Source organism: Pelodiscus sinensis, chromosome 12 (genome assembly GCF_052426305.1).
Source record: "Pelodiscus sinensis isolate ZL-2025 chromosome 12, ASM5242630v1, whole genome shotgun sequence".
NCBI lineage: Eukaryota > Metazoa > Chordata > Testudines > Trionychidae > Pelodiscus > Pelodiscus sinensis.
Genome location: NC_143063.1, coordinates 27,560,001 through 27,572,458, shown reverse-complemented (window position 1 = coordinate 27,572,458; position 12,458 = coordinate 27,560,001). Strand labels below are relative to the sequence as shown.

General features: G+C 42.7%; 1 long non-coding RNA gene across 1 annotated transcript in view; it reads left to right on the top strand.

Annotated features, from left to right (window-relative positions):
- Positions 1-429: 429 nt before the first annotated feature.
- The window catches only part of LOC112545476 (uncharacterized), a 13,760-nt gene continuing 1,731 nt past the window's right edge, over positions 430-12,458 (top strand). The window contains exons 1-3 of the long non-coding RNA XR_012906815.2: positions 430-613; positions 6,211-6,322; positions 12,061-12,106. This is a non-coding gene — a long non-coding RNA (uncharacterized LOC112545476). The remainder of the gene's footprint in view (positions 614-6,210; positions 6,323-12,060; positions 12,107-12,458) is intronic.

The following is a 12,458-nucleotide window of genomic DNA, read 5'->3' as shown; positions in this document are numbered from 1 at the left end:
AGCGAAACCCACTCCCTCAGCATTTTTAAAGACTTACCTGGAAATCATTAATTGAGCTCATGTCTAAATCTCATGAAATGCCTCAAAAATGTTGGGAAAAGTTCATATTGTATTTGCAACCCTATATATGGTGCTCCGGGGACTAAAACTGATGCACAATGTAGTAAGTTATAAAGCCTAGTCTGGGGAAGACTTCTGCAAATAGTTTAATAAACTGAAAGCTTTTCGAGTGTTTGGATTAATTTGAGGGGAGCGGGTGAATTATAAGTGAGGTATCTGAAAGACCTTATGTCTGTAACATTAAGGCATTCTAGAAGTGGCTTTAGATGTCACCTTGGTGACTCACTAGAGTGCAATTATGTTTACTTCTGAGTTGGAGTATTCTAGAATGAGAATTGTCCACTGAAAGGAAAATCCATTTGCAGAACTCTTATGGTTTGGGGTCAGAAATCTACTTACAGTAAACTCCATAGGGAAGTTACTTAGGGGCCTGACATAGCTTCTGCAGAGACTCAGTGGAGCTACACTGTAGTAGATGTTACTTCAAAGTGTGTTGGTATTGTTATTGCTGAGATCTGACTCCTAATACACTGCTTAACTTTGTTCAGAAGAAGTGAGTTTAAAGCATTAGTATAAGTTTAATTAACATTAGGGGTAAAGTACTGATGTTTGTTTCTTTGCACATAACTATGGTGTAACATTTCAATTGTTTTGTCCATATTTGTCTCACTAGTGTAGATACATTATTGTGTTGTTAAAAAGGAAAACATATAGAAGTGTATACACAACCTCTCTTTCCATTTTCAAGGTATACTAAGATACAAGGAAAAGATCCAGGAAGCAATTCAGCAAGAGATCCATAGTCTGAGGACTTAACAAACAAAATGTTGGTGGGAAAACAAAAAAGAATGTAAAAAACTCTCCAAATATCCAATGTGAACCGATCAGTTTTTTTTGGGGGGGGGAGGAGTGGGGTATCTGTGTCAAATGTAGTCAGACAGGAGACAATACAAAAAAGAAAGAACTAATGAGTCTACACAGCATGAACAGGGTCAGGCCAGATGGCTACAGGAGTGTGCTTGAAGGGAGGTTTGTTAGCCCTAGATTAAGTAGATCTCGGTTCCCTGGATAAACTGGCAGGGGCTGGCCTAGGACCAGCAGGAACTTTCCAGAATCAGTCTGGACAATCAGGCAAGTTGGAATACCTGGGGCCAATTAGGAACCTTCCAAAACCAAAGGAGTCAGGTTAATCAGGAGTTAGGTTAATCAGAACACCAGGGGCCGATCAAGAACCTGTTAAGACTGGTTTAAAAGGGCTCCTCTTCTGTTAATTCAGAGGCATGCGAGGAGGAAGAAAGGAGCCAAAGATCTGAGAGTGAGCAGGGTCTGAAGCTATGTCTACACTGCTGGTTTTTTTCTGGCAGAAGATATGCAAATCACTCTCATTTGCATATCTTCTGCTGATCCTTTTTCCTCTTAAAATCAGGAATAAGGGATCTTCCGGAAAAGGCTTTATTTTCCGAAAGATCCCGTCTAGACTGGCGCTTTTCTCCGGCAAAGCCCCGAGCCAGAAAAAAGCGACAGCCATGTTCATGCAAATGCCGCGGGGGATATTTAAATCCCCCGTGGCATTTGCAATTCTGACTTGTCTCATTAGCATCCCTTTTCCGGAAAAGGGTGCCAATGTAGACACAGCCGCTGAGTGAGAGGTAGGAACTGCAAATAAGGCAGAGTGCTGTGGAGGAGCAGGATAGACTGCTCAGGTACCAGAGGAAAGGTGCTGGGAGGTATCACTTCAGGAAGCAGCCCAGGGAAGTAGTTGCCAGACTGGGAGTAGAACAAACCCTGTCTGTTGTCGCTGCCTTAGGGTCCCTGGGTCAGAAGGCGGAGTAGTGAGCGAGCCCGGGTTTTCCCCAATCTTTCCGTGCCATCAGAGAAACCATCCTGGATAGGGAGACCAGGACTATAAAGGGATTTTACTCCATACTATGGACTAGCCTGTGATGAATATGGCTCAGTAGGGTGTGACCCTTGCCTCTTAAAAAAAAAAAAAAGAGTCTGTGTGGAAGGTCATGGCGAGCCTCTGAGTTTGAACACTATGCACCCAGAAGCACAGGACCCATGAGACATGGCCAGAGCTCTGCCAGAGCAGGTTCAGATCTTAACAGCTGCTGTGTAATCGGAGTCCAAAACTGTGACAAAGGTTGTAATGAAATCCTGTTATGGTGGGTGACTGCACTGTTATCTTTCAGGCACTGCAAATATTTTGCAGCATCTGTGCAGTCATTTTAATGGCTTTGCACCATTTAGGTGATGGGTCCTCACTAGTAAGACTCTTCATTCCTCTTTGATGATGTCCTGACCACATTAGTCAGCAATGTAAACCATTGTTTAACTTACAGTTTGGACTATTGTAATTCACTGTACCTGGGTCTAGACAACAAAACTATGGAAAAGGTACCTTTGGAGCACAATGTAATGTTCTGTTTCCTGAGCATAGCAAGCTTAAGGGAGTATGTTTTACTAGCTACACATCTTGTATTGTTTCCTTGTTCACTATTGGAGCCCATTCTTGCTTCTAATACTAGTTTACAAAATCCTTAATGGGATAAAATTGTGATCTCAAGCAGGGGCAGATGACCGTTTTGCGGGGCCCCGGGCAGCATAATTCCACGCCCCCCCCCCCTTTGCCACGGCACATGCTCAGTGACACCATGCGCATGCGCGGCGGAGCCACGGCGCATGCGCAGGGCTTTCTGAAGCGTGGGGCCCGGGGCGGCCGCCCCGTTCGCCCTGCCCTATATCCGCCCCTGATCTCAAGTATTGCCTCATCTGAAGAAGTGGGTTGTGCCCACAAAAGCTCATGATACCATCTACATGTTTTGTTAGTCTCTAAGGGTACCTCTAAACTACATGCCTCTGTCGGCAGAGGCATGTAGATTTGTTTGTTCAGCAAAGGCAAGTGAAGCCACGATTTAAATGATCACGGCTTCATTTACATTTACATGGCTGCCGCGCTGAGCCGACAAACAGCTGATTAGCTGTTTGTCGGCTCGCGCGCTAGTCTGGATGTTCCCCCTGTCGACATCAAAGCCCTTTGTCGGCAGCCCCAGTAAACCTCATCCCACGAGGAATAACGGGGCTGCCGACAAAGGGCTTTGATGTCGACAGGGGGCACGTCCAGACTAGCGTGCGAGCCGACAAACAGCTGATCAGCTGTTTGTCGGCTCAGAGCGGCAGCCATGTAAATTTGCCTTTGCTGATCTGTCTAATCTACATGCCTCTGCCGACAGAGGCATGTAGTCTAGACACAGCCAAAGATGTAGCAAGACCAGTTGTTGGCTTTTAAAGTTTTTCTTCTTCCTGTAATTGCTGTGGCACTTAGTCATCTGGTACCTTTCTGTTCTCAGAACTCTAGAGAGAGTCTCCAGGGAGTCACAGGAAATGTCTTCTTAACATGGGCCAAAGACTCAGGCCCAGTATTCTGTGTAAGCTGAGCGCTTGAGATTCAAATGCTGCCTAGCTAATTAGCAGAGTGCCCACAGCTGACAGCATGTGTGTCTAATGTGGTGCACATCAGATCAAAACATAATGCACATAAAATTTATTCCACACATGGATGAAAAAAAAATTAGAAGGAGCATTGCTCAGGACCACATTCCCAGGGACATTAAGCAAAGTGCTCCCTTTATCATCTTTAGATCGCTCTGCACAGCCCACTTCTATAATAAAGTATTTCCCAATTAAGCAAAGCAAAAAAAAAAAACAACAGCAGGGTATTAAATCAGAAGCCACTGATTTAACTCAAACACCGGATGGACAGATCCCATGGTTTTTCTGCATCCATATTTTAGCATTGTGATGTATTCTAGAAATGCTGAGAGAGAGCGAGCATGTGAAGAAAAGAGATCTGAATTCACTTTGTGACATTATTTACTTGAATAAACCAAAACTGAACCAAGGAAAATATTAACTTAAAATATTAACAACAAACTGTGACCTTACTATTCTGGAAGGAATGGTCAGCTAACATCCCATCTTTTTGGCAGAAGGAGAAAGCTTGTATAATTCCAGCTGACATTCACACCTGTGTAGCCATAGCTGAAAATAAAACAATCTTTCAACTAGAGAAGAAACAAACCGAGTGCCCTTGAATTTTCAAAGAAATATAACTCCCCCTTTAGCTCTAGGACAACATAGTCTGTTTGTTGGAAAGCATACTTAGTAGCTAGCTACAAATCTCTTCATTGTAAGACTGAATGATTGTCATGCATTTTGTTTTCTTTGTCTCAGTTGATAGTATCTGTAGTAGTATTCAGAGATAGGAAATATGGGTCTGTCACTGTACCTATCTGAAAGTAGCAATACCCTCTAGCTGCAATACTCCACTTTATGGAGTTTTATTAGTATAATGAATGAAAGCCCAGGAGCACACCCTCTAACGCCTCTCAACTTTGTATTTTAAAAGCTATCATTATTAACAAAGAAAAATAACTAGCAGCTTGTTTTATGTACCCTTTGTTAAAAGGCTCCACATATTTTTAAGGAGGGTTTAATCTACAATAATTTGTCATCAAACCCTCAGCATGAATGTAATATAATCCATATGAATGCAAAATGTTCTGCAGGACATTTGTAAACATAATGCAATCATGTGTTTGCATTTGTGACTCCCAAGTAGCTAGCAGCAGCTGTATAAACTTTTACACAGAAGATATACAGTGTGAATGAGTACAGTTGTGTATTGTTGATTATATGTGATGCTTTCATTATACTTTCATTTTATTAACCATATATGTTCATAAAAGAACAAAAATGTATTTTGGTTGATTGTTGTTTTAAACATTTGATCCCAAAAGACACATAATGTTTTCTAAAATGCACCTGTTACTTTGCAAAAGTAACATATCTTTTCATAGCACCAAGTACGCGTGTGTACACACACATACCAGGCTGCATATATGCACTAAAAAGAACCTATTTATTTAATAAAATGGATTACTGTTTCATTATAATTGCCTTAGTTGCATGCCTTATGTTAACAACAGACCAGCTCTGAAGTCAGCGGTAAACTTCTCACTGACTTCAGTAGCCATTGGATCAGGCCCAGTGGAAGTTTGGGCTGTAAAATGACTACCTGAGTAGGCCCTATATTTACTTTGTTAATCTATTGACAGTATCCCATTGGTTTATTAATTGAAGTAGATATACATCATACTGTTTTTATTATCACTGTTGGGAAGAGACTGGGAAACCCATCTGTCAAGTCCAAAAGGTAAAAGACTATTTGCAAAATTCTGAACCATTCCGTAAGAATATGTTCTTAATGCCCTTAGAAATGTCAGTGAGATAATCTCAAGACCTCCTATTTCAACTTTATCTTGGCGCATAGGTATGCTCTGATGCCTCCTGCATTACAGGGCTTCCATCATTTCACCTTTGGGTGATGAATCCTTCTGTGATAGCCTTTAGGCTGTGGAACATGTTCTTCAACATCTGTCTTAGCTATAGCCCCGTCACATAAAAAAGACAGTTGTAACCACTTTATTATTAAGAGTTTCATGTTTTATCCATATCAGCACTCTCTGCACACGTTTGTACAGGGGCTGCTGTGTTGGATATTTAGCTTTGTGTGTGTGTATGCTTTATTCTTTCTGGATTATGTTCTTGCTATTGTTACATTTTAGCTGGACAGTATCATGAATGCCTCAAACAGGAGGGAGTAAGTGAGGAGAGAGGATATATAAATACAATTATTTGCTATTTATTAATCTTTATTTGCAATGCAATAGCATTCCTGATTCTTCAGCTTCATGAATGCAGAACTAAGACAGCACTCTTGGAAATACAAGATGACTTCAGAATGTTCAGGAATTGATTGACTGCCGAAGATATGAGGAGATGGCGTCCCAACCTTCAAGATAGGTGCCCATTGATTTCAATGGGAATTCATAGGCAATAGCATACAATGATTGGGAACTGGTTCCTTTCAATATGCCAGACATATTACTTAAGCCTTTATGTTCCTCCAAAAATGAGTCACTTCCTACTTTTATATAGTTTGCATGTTTGCCCTACCAATAGGCTAATGGGCGCTTCCTTTTTTATCCATGTAAACTAGCCAAAAACTACTGAAGGAAGTCGACTTCAATCATTTAGACAACTTGTCCTAATAAAACATGCTCATATATTACTTCTCTTTTCTTACAGCCTGCCCTGCCTTATAAGACCTATTCAAGCATCTCAACCCGCAACTGGAACCCAAGTTTCCAGGTGTACTGCAGAGTGAAGGCATTACTCATAAACCTCATCATTTGAATATGTAAGATTAAATTAGCCACTAGAAGAAATTTCAATGTACCCCTGGGTTACAGATGGGTAGGCAGTTTTATTCCCCGCATTATTCGAATCTAGTACCAGGTTAAGTCTCATCTACTGCATTATTCATTGTCATATTTTTAAATTCTACAAACTTCCTTCAGTTTAATCTACATTTTCCATCTAACCACATCTACCGAGAGAACTAAGTACTGTACAACATTTGAACAGACATCAGTCGATACAATTTACTTCTTTTTTCTCATGACTCCATGAAGCTTTGTCTTTTTTCCTCTACCTCCTCGTCTTAAGGCAGAGTTTGGACACACTGAAACATATGCTTTCCTTAAGCCATATCAGTGGAACTTACAATATAAAAAGACAAGATATCACATAGTCATTCAGAAATATAATTTGAAAACAAAATGGATCTGAAACAAAATGACATGCTAGCTATGTACCCAAGTAATTAGTGGGCATAAGACCTTTAGATATACACCTCCAATGAATGCCAGAAGTTCACTCTGGCCAAATGTCAGTCCTTTTGTTTTTATAATGACTTTGTGGGGCTTTGTCAGTGTTCCTTCCTGCTCTTCCTTAATGCTGGATAACAGAGTTAGCTTCTAGCTGCTTTATAACTGGGCTTTATTAGTTATGACTGCTGTTATTTTTGCTGATGGTTATTCTTTTTGAGTTCTTATATTTCTGAGTGGATGTGGACCATGCATGCCTTCTCCTTCCCATTTATCTCTATACATATGTCACAAGTACAATGCTTAGCCCACAGACACTTTGCTATATTGGTCAGGAGTGCAAAATATTCTTGAACTTGTGTTTTGCTATGTGAAGGGGTGTATGCATACCCCCTTGTAAAGGGGCATGTATGTACCCCTTTCTCTCCGGTGCTTTGTCTCTATTTCAAGTTCTAGCCATCTAATCTGACAGTCTGGCAGTCTGTAAGAGTCTCAGTTTACAAGAGTCTGTATATTTGCCCCCGCCCTTGGTGGGTGGGGTAGGGAGACCCGGACCCGGCCTCTCTCACGGGTCCCAGCCCAGGGCCCTAAGGACAGGCTTTAGCCAGGTTCCTATCTGGCTGACAGGGCTTCCTGCCGCAACTTGCCAGCCCACAGGCTTCTACTGGAGAGCCCCGCCCTGGGCTACTTCCTACCCTGGATATGTCTGGAGGGTGTCGTAACCCTTCCTCAGCACCCGCAACCTGCCCCCCGCCCATGGAGTACAGTCACCCTCTCTCTCTCTCTCTCTCTCTCTCAATTGCCTGTACTTCCCTTGCCTCCTCACTCCCTTGCCTCTTCCTCCCTTCAGTCCCAGTTCCCCTTTTTAAATCTCCCACCCCACTTCCTCTCTCCACCCCTCCCCATGACGTCACCTCTGTGTGCCTCCCAAGCCCCCCTTCCTCCTCTTGCATCATTCCTGGAGAGCTTGTGACGATGATGCGGCGCCTGTGACGACACCGTGGCGCCCTGGCCCAGACTGAGATGTAGTTCAGCTGTGCCATGGCGTGTGAACACACGGCACAAGTGGCGCTCCAGCTTCTGCGCTCCCCGTACCGCATGGTGGTCAGGGCGATAGTGCCCTGTCACATGCTATTTCCATTGACTTTATTTTCCTTTTCTCATTCTCAGAAATTTAGTTCAATTCAAAGCTAAATGCTAGCAATATAAAGCCATTTTTAGGTGCTATTGTAGCTTGCTGAATTTCCTGGAGGGAAATGATTTTAAAATGGCAGATAGTTGGGTAGAGTAAGAGTCAAACTTACTCTTCTACCAGCTTCTTACTCAGATTGTGCATGGTGAGTAATGTCAGTCAGTCTCCATTTTTTGTTGTTGTTGTTGTTTGTTTTCTTAATGAAAATATCCACATCTCATCTTCCAGCCTACAAAAGGCCAGGAGTGAAACAAAGAAGAATCTGTGGTACTTTTCTCTTAATAGATCTCTTCTTGCATTTTCCTTTAAAATTTCTGATCCCTAACTATTGCCTCACTATACAAAAAAAAATATTGTTGAATTGGCTTGAAGAATTTGTACACCATTATTTTTAAGTGAAGGATTAACAAGGGCTGTACAGCAGACTAGGACAGAGATTGCGGCCAGCCCCTGCATGTCTATTTCGCACCCAATCTTTCCCCTTTTCCAGCCCCAAACACAGTGGAAGTTTGTTTATTGGGAGACCAAGGGAGCATACGAACTCTGCAGAGCTGGTAGTCCTGTTGGGGTAGTCTGAGCAAAGAGTAGAAGGAGGAACTCAGGCCATAAGCTATGACTCCTCTTTTCTAACCAGCTCTTCTCATTTATCACAAGCTGCACTCTCTTTATGGGTGGGCCAGTAGCATTATTCCCCAAGGCATTTGGGAGGGTGGTGTCTTTCTGAGAGAATGATCTTTTCACCATTTCTCACCATCCAGAGGTAGGGCAAATCCACATTATTCTGGACATACAGCTGTAATTTAATTCCAAAGTGTAACCTCCAATTGGAAAAGTCAGGAGTTAAAACTATGACTTGTATCTGGACATAGAATATTTCTGAAAGAAATTATGTCAGTGGCAGAGCTGAGGGAATTTGTTCACTTAGAAGTATTCTGTGTGAAAAGGCTGAGGAAAAAGTCTGGGGAGAGGATGATTAAAGATATTTGGTTTTATTATGGTCACTAGTTGAAGCATGATTACCAGCAAATAGCTTTACACATATAATAGATGCACTAACAGAATTCTGAATACTGATCCATAGTCACATGCTTTATAATAGTATCATCATGTGTTCACTATAATTTCTTACCAGAGCACATTGGAGATTGCTAGTTCTAAAGTCACTGAGCTACATAACAGTGACTTCCTAATGTTTTTTTACCGATCTTTATGTGGTTTTTATGTGATTTTGCATTTACACACACAAAAATTCCCAAAACTAATAATATTACAATGCAAAAATTTAAAATAGCATAGTAAGAATTCACTAATAGTTGGCTCCGTGGAAAAAAAGGAAAGGATTCTTGTTATGCCCATTCAGGGTCCCTCTTGCATTCTCTCTAGCTCAGCAGTATTCCTGGCCAAATCATCCAGTTGCTTCTTGCTCATCCACTCCCTGCTTCTCCCCTCATGACTGCGCGCTCTCTGTTCAGGATCTGGCAAACTCTTCAAAGGCAAAATTGATAGTGCACAGCAGGAGCTCTCCACCTGCACTTCCCCTCCCACTCAGTGTAGCCTGTCCTCCTTTCCTTTGTTTCTAATGCTATTTCTCAGCTGTCTGCTTTCCTCCTCCAATTCCTTCATCTATTTTCATGAACCCGTCCCCATCTGCTTCCAGCCCTCCTTAGTTCTTTTGCTCTCCTTCCTCTCTGTCTCTCTCCTCCTGATACTTTCCTTCCACATTTAAGCATGCTGTTGTTTCCCCTATGCTAAAGAAACATTCTATAGACTACTTCTCTTTCTCTTCCTCACTCATCCTGTCTCCCACCTTTTCTTCATTTCTATTCTTCATGAACATGCCATTCACTTCCAGTGCTTTGATTTTTTTTCTCCCAGTCCCTCTCCAATCTGACATCTGCCTCCACGTTATACTAAAACTGCTTTCACTGTAGTTGCTGATCATCTCTTCCTGGCTAAAATCCAGGGGCCCATTCTCTACTTTAATTTTTGATCTCTCCGGTGCCTCCAATACTGTGGACTTCCCTTCCTTCTTTTTTTCTTCTTCTTTCTCTTCCACTTCCAGGACACCATTCTTCTTGGTGCTTGTCCTGCCTCGTGCATCTCCTTTTTTGGCTTTTGGTGTTTGTTCTTCCTTTTCGTTTTCTCTTTTTTGGGGCCCTCTCATTTTATTTTTTTCTACACTCACATCCTAGCTCAACATCTCTATTCTCATGACTCAGTTGTCAACTAGGTAGAAACTACTCATGTGCAATCTAACCCAGATCTTTCCCCTGCTATGTAGGCATAGGAATGACTAGACCCGCAGTTTCCTCACATTAAACAAGATTAAAAAGCAATAATCTCATCTTTCCTTTTTAATCCTTTTTCAGCTGGCATTCCTTCATATCTGTAAGTGGGTTCCTCAGTTGTTCCCCCTTTCTTTACGGGCTCACCAGATTCTGGTGGCCAATCGACCGTCCATTCATATTCAGTTTGTCTAGCTCTCCCAACACAGTCACTCTTGGGTGTCCTTTGGTCCAAACAGTTGTCACCCTTTATTTTCCTCCTTTGGATGTTCTCCAGGAGCTAGGGGGACCTGGGCCTGCCATCTCTCGTGGGTTCCAGCCCAGGGCCCTAAGGACCAGTAACGTCATGATCTGGTCCAGCTGGTGGGGCTCCTGCCAAACACACCAGCCCATGGGCTATAAGCAGTAAGCCCTGGCCTGGGCTACTTCCTACCCCCACAGGTCTTGCTCAGGCATTCTTGGCTTGTTCCTCTGCTCTGCATGCCTCCTTCCTCGCTGCCCTTCCCCTGACGCTCTTCCTTCCCTCTTTTATAGTGCCTGTCGTGTCGCTCACGCTCCCTGCCCCTCCCTTTGATGTCCTTCCTCTCCCTTGTCACCCTTAGCCCCCCCACCTCTGCCATGCCTGCGCACCCTCCCCCAACCGTTGCGTCAGGACACCCTCCCGCCTCCCTGCTCCCCAGTGACACCGTGGCTCAATTGGGCCGCAGAGTGAGAACAAGAGGTGCAGGTGGAGGGCTGTGCGCTGGGCTCCCCATGTAACACAGGGATCAGGCAGCCTGAGTGCAAGGCAAGCTCGTGCCATCAGAGTGGGGCGTATATTAATGTCATATATTAATTCCATCCTCCATGTCATCTAAGCTAGTAAACCTGATGTCATCTTCCTTTTGTTTTCACATAACAGCTTTCAAGTCTTATTGCTCTACTTGAGCATCATCAGAATCTACTCCTTCCTCTCTCTACCTGCCACTAAACTTTCATCCATTACTTTTGTTTATTTTTTGCCTAAACTACCTTCTCCATCACTTACCTCTAAAATCCATTCAACATATTGCTATCACACCCTTTCTTGTCCAAATTTTTTAATGGGAAAAAAACCCATTTGTGTTATGGAAAAATGACTCCAATCTCTGTACTGGGACCCACAGAAAGCCATTTTTGACAAGGCTGCTTCCTCAAGGACTTAACTTTCTGATTCTAGGGCTCTTTTATGCTTTCTTCTTTGAAGGGGATGATGGCCCAGATGTTTCAAATAAGTTAGGTGGACAGGAATGAGATAAAATGTGTGCCTGATTTGCATATATGGTTATTTGGAAAGCATGTGCATTTACTTGAGGTTTGTGTGAAGTCACTGTAATTGCATGTATGTAATGAGCTGGCTTTTAGCTCAGAGGGTAGAGGCTCCTATAGTCAGCTCCCGAGGTCCTGGGTTTAAATCCGCCTTGGTGGTGGTTACAAGGGGGGCTCGTCCGGGATCTCAACTGGGTGTCGGAAGCTCGGGACGCGCTTCCTCACCTAGGGGAATTATGTAACCCACACACCTAGTGTGGTTACTGAGTACTGCAAGTGGCACCTAGACCACTGCAACAGTTAAGATCAAAAGGCCTCTACAGCATAGGCTGGGAGCCAGCTGGCTTTTAGCTCAGAGGGTAGAGGCTCCTCTAGTCAGCTCTCAAGATCCCAGGTTCAAATCTGCCTTGGTGGTGGTTTCATGCGCACATATTGTACATAAGAAATTGCCTAGTTTATTTCAACTGTTCAGTGGCTCTTCATAGAATTCAATACCTGTTCTTAGTTTCATCATCCCTGTCCATACTCCTGTGAAGCCGAGTTCCATAAAAGTAAGTCCTACTACTCTATAATCACATAGGGTTCTTCCTAGATGTTGAATATCAGGTATTCATCACAGTGTGCACATAACAGAATTCCCTTGGCCTTTGATTTATTCAGACAAGTAGTATCAATAAAAAAGTACAGAACATTTCTCAGACTATATAAACTGAGTAAAAAGTAAACTAGGGACAAAATGCATATTAGAATGCACTTGTACTACTTGCACTGGCCTCAGTATAGGAATCTCAGTTTAAGTATGTTCATAGCTATATTCCCATAATATTGTAGTACCTAATTAATATGGTGCTTCTTTGAGACAAGAGGACCCGTGAATCATTCTCATTATATATGTCATGCTAT